Here is a 4,973-nt window from a genome sequence, read left to right on the forward strand (position 1 = left end):
TAATTTGCTTATCTCCACCTGGCCCCACCCTTGACACATGGGGATTATTACAATTCAAGGTGAGATTTGGGTGGGAACACAGCCAAACCATATCATCCATTTATCTGTTGATGGACACTTAGGTCTCTTCCAAATCTTGGCTATTGTAAACAGTGCTCAAACAAACTTGGGAGTGCAGATATCTCTTTGATAGACTGATTTCCTTTTTGGGGGTATATATCCAACAGTGGGATTGCTGGATCATATGGTAGCTTATTTTTAGTTTTTTGAGGAACCTCCAAACTGCTTTTCATGGTGGTTGTACTAATTTACATTCCCACCAACAGTGTAAGAAGGTTTCCTTTTCTCCATATCCTCACCAGCATTTGTTATTGCCTGTCTTTTGGATAAAAGCCATTTTAACTGGAGTGAGATGATATCTCATTGTAGATTTGCGCTGTGTTTCTCTGATGATCAGTGATGTTGCCTACCTTTTCTTATGCCTGTTTGCTATTTGTATGTCTTCTTTTGAGAAATGTCTATTTAAATCTTTTGTCCATTTTTAAATCAGATTATTAGATTATTTCCTATAGAGTTGTTTGAGTGCCTTATATATTCTGGTTTTTAATCCCTTGTCAGATGAGTAGTTTGCAAATATTTTCTCCCATTCTATGGGTTGTCTCTTCACTTTGTTGATTGTTTTCTTTGCTGTTCAGAAGCTTTTTAACTTGATATCATCCCATTTGTCCATTTTTAGTTCGGTTGCCTCTGCTTATGGGGTCTTACTCAAGAATTTTTTGCCCAGACCAATGTCCTGGAGATTTTCCCCAATGTTTTCTTGTAGTAGTTTCATAGTTTGAGGTCTTAGATTTAAGTCTTTGATTCATTTTGATTTGATGTTTGTATTTGGCAAGAGATACCTCCATTCATCTGCATATGGATATCCAGTTTTTCCAGCACCAATTATCAATGATACTGTTTTTTCCTCAATGTATGTTCTTGGCATCTTTGTTGAAAATGAGTTCACTGTAGGTGCGTGGATTTGTTTCTGGGTTCTCTATTCTGTTCCATTGGTCTATGTGTTTTTATACTAGTACCATGCTGTTCTGGTTACTATAGCTCGGTGGTATAATTTGAAGTCAGGTGGTGTGATTCCTTCAGTTTTCTTCTTTTTGCTTGAGATAGCTTTGGGTATTTTGGTTTTTTTGTGGTTCCATATAAATTTTAGGATTATTTTTTCTATTTCTGTGAAGAATGTCATTGGTATTTTGATAGGAATAGCATTGAATCTGTAGATTGCTTTGGGTAGTACAGACATTTTAACAGTATTGATTTTTCCAGTCCATAAACACAAAATATCTTTCTATTTTGTAAATGTCCTCTTCCATTTCTTTCATCAGTGTTTTACAGTTTTCCTTATAAAGATCTTTCCCTTCTTTGGTTAATACTTAGGTATTTAATTTTATTTATGGCTACTGTAAATGAAATTTCTAATTTACATTCCCAACAACAGTGTAAGAAGGTTCCCTTTTCTCCACATCCTCACCAGCATTTGTTATTGCCTGTCTTTTGGATAAAAGCCATTTTAACTGGAGTGAGATGATATCTCATTGTAGTTTTGATTTGCATTTCTCTGACGATCAGTGATGTTGCATACCTTTTCTTATGCCTGTTTGCCATTTGTATGTCTTCTTTTTTGGGGTTAATTAAATATTTTAAAAATCATAAAATGTTTCTTGCAAAAGAGCATTACATTCTGCACACTGCTCTGAACAGATGCCAGGGACATGTGGACTACTGTTACTTTTCCTCCCTGTCCCACCCCCCAAATGTTACAGTGACCACGAAGCAAGGTGTTCATAATAATTACACGGGAGGAATTTCTTCAAACCACCAACAATAACAAAAAATAAAATCCGCTCACTCTGCTGCTGTTTCAAAATTTCAATGTTAGTTTTTTTTTTTTGCATGCCCTTCCCCTCTCCAACCTTGTTTGTAAGGATCTAAAACATTACATCTGGTGAACAGCAAAGATTTCACTACACCTTAAATGCAGAACACCTATGAAGCAGAGGAATGTTAGCTTTTTAAACAGCAGCAGATTGAAAAAAAAAAAAAGATGCAGGACTCCTTCAGTTCTTCACTAGTCTTAGAAAAATTTTCCAGAATACTGCTTCACACTATTCTGCAGCAAATACTGCACATTCTGTATCTGGTCCTGTGTTCCTGTAATGATAATGATCCAATCTTCGGATCCTTCTAAAGGCTCATCAATTTTGATCGAAGCTGCCTACTCATGACAGATTTGTTTAATCCACTGACCATCTTTGCCAATAATATATCCAGCCAAATCTTTGGGAATAGTTACTTGTGTAGTAATAATACTTGCTTAAGATAACTTTGGGTATTTTGGTTTTTTTGTGGTTCCATATAAATTTTAGGATTATTTTTTCTATTTCTGTGAAGAATGTCACCAAGATCACCATATGAGCCATGACCCCCTGCATAGGAATAATCATATCTGGAGCCACCCTGTGATTCATAAGCCATCTGCCATTCTGATGCATTCCATGTATCTATTGCAGAGTCCCAAGTTTCATCAGCACTGAAATCAACCACGCCGTTGTAACGGTCTCCAGGTCTCCCTTTTCTGTTATAGGTCATGAGGTCTCCCCCTCTAGGTGGTGGTGGAGGAAGAGGAGCATTCTGAGCTTTGCTACCACTCTGGCCACCTCATCTGGGAGGAAGGGGAGGTGGTCCTCAACGAGGGCTCATATAAACATAATCTCTTCTAGATGGAGGCATGGGACGCCCACCCCGACCAGGAGACATTTTGTCAAAACCACCTCTTCCCCGCATCAGAAATCTCACTGGGCGTCCACGGTGGTCAGCAAACACCATTGTAAAACCATCATAATCATAGGTTTCATTGTAAAAATTGGGATCATAAGGCTGTGCATGTCCTTTGATGGGATTTTCCTCCAATAAGAACAACTCTATCAGTGAAATGAGGACAACATTCCTGGAAAAGCGTGATGGTTGTTTATGTGTTTTCTCAGTTCTTTGAGTTTAGCACCTTTGACCCCAATAATTCCTCCTGCTAGACTCTGATGAATCAACAGCTTCAACTCACAGTCAAAGTCCCTTCCTTTATAGTGTTGGTAATTTAAGTATTCTACAGCATCAGATTTGAGCGGGAGCTGGCTGGTTGCAGTGGGTGATGGCAACTGCAGGCCCTCTTCCAAGGTAGGGATGATTTTCTTCAGAATTTCTCCAACTGTTTTGATATCAGCACTGATACGCAATATGCGCTCGGGGCCACTGCTGTCTAGAACTGAAACGCTGGCGTTGTAGTCTGTACGGAGAGCCTTAATATTCTTGCCTCCTTTTCCAGTCACTGCCCCAGCATTCTTGCTCTGAAGCAGAATGGCTAATTCAACCATCTCATCAGTATTTCTAGATCTTTTAAATGCTTGTTCCTCTTCTATATCTTCTGCAGAGTGTTTACCAAATTCACCACTGGTTTCAGTGTTAGGGAAGGTTTCTTCTGGCTGTTCAGTTTCCATATTCTTGTATTAAATGGACACACCAATCAGTTATTATATATCCTTGCAGAGCAGAACTGAAGTGTTCTTGGTTGGACCAACAACTGACACCCCAGTGCTGCAGTAGCCACTTGAGGCCACCATCCCTCTGCCGCCGCGCTTGTGTGTCTTTTCTTGAGAAATTTCTAATTAAATTTTTCCTCTACTTTTAAATCAGATTATTAGATTATTTCCTATAGAGTTGTTTGATTACTTTTTAATTTCTTTTTCAAATTGTTCACTATTGGTATATAGAAATGTTACTGATTTTCATATGCTGATATTGTATCCTGCAACTTTACTGAATTTATCAGTTCTAATAGTTTTTTGGTGGATTATTTAGGTTTTTCCAAACATAAGCTCACATCATTTGGAAACAAAGATAATTTGACTCCTTCCTTTCCAATTTGGATGGCTTTTCTTGCTTTCTCTTTTCTGATTTCTCTAGCTAGGACTTTCAGTATTATGTCGAATAACAGTGGTGAAAGTGGGCATCTTTGTTATCTTCCAGAGCTTAGAGGAAAGGCTTTCAGTTTTTCCCCATTCAGTATGATACTGGCTGGTGGTCTGTCATATATGGCTTTTATTATGATGAGGCATGCTCCTTCTATACCCAGTTTTTAGAGGGTTTTTATTATGAAGAGAGTTGAGCTTTATTAAATGCTTTTTAAGCATCAATTGAAATGACTATATGGTTTTGTCCTTCATTCTGATGATATGATGTATCATGTTGATTGATTTGTGGATGTTGAACCATTTTTGCATCCCAGGGATAAATCCCATTTGGTAAAAATGAATGATCTTTTTAATATATTGTTGAATTCAGTTTGCTAGGATTTTGTTGAGAATATTTGCACCAATATTCATCAGAGATATTGGTCTGTAGTTTTTTTTTTTTTGATGTATCTTTGTCTGGTTTTGGTATCAGGGTATTACTGGCCTCATAGAATGAGTTTGAAGGTAGTCCCTCTTCCTCTATTTTTCAGAATAGTTTGAGTAGGATTGGTATAAGTTCTTCTTTAAATGTTTGGTAGAATTCAGCAGTGAAGCCATCTGGTCCAAGGCTTCTCTTTACTTGGAGACTTTTTAGTACAGCTTCAATCTCATTACTTGTTATTCATCTGTTCAAGTTTTGGATTTCTTTCTGGTTCAATCTTGGTGGGTTGTATGTTTTAGGAATTTGTCCATTTCTTCTAGATTTTCTGATTTATTGGGACATAGTTGATCCTTTAAGTTTCTGCAGTATCAGTTGTATGTCTCCTTTTCTATTTCTGATTTTATTTGGATCTTCTCTCTTTTTTTCTTCATTAGCCTGGCTAAAGGTTTGTCAGTGTTTTTTGTTTTTTTTTTTTTTTGCAGTTGCAAGATTTAATGGAGTGAAGTAGAGTGAAAACAGAGCTCCCATACAAA

At 37.3% G+C, this 4,973-nt stretch overlaps 1 pseudogene; it reads right to left on the reverse strand.

Moving 5' to 3' along the window:
- Positions 1–1,696: 1,696 nt before the first annotated feature.
- Positions 1,697–3,678, reverse strand: LOC129472070 (heterogeneous nuclear ribonucleoprotein K-like; annotated as a pseudogene).
- Positions 3,679–4,973: the final 1,295 nt, after the last annotated feature.

This window comes from Symphalangus syndactylus, chromosome 22 (genome assembly GCF_028878055.3).
Source record: "Symphalangus syndactylus isolate Jambi chromosome 22, NHGRI_mSymSyn1-v2.1_pri, whole genome shotgun sequence".
In the NCBI taxonomy this organism is placed as follows: domain Eukaryota; kingdom Metazoa; phylum Chordata; class Mammalia; order Primates; family Hylobatidae; genus Symphalangus; species Symphalangus syndactylus.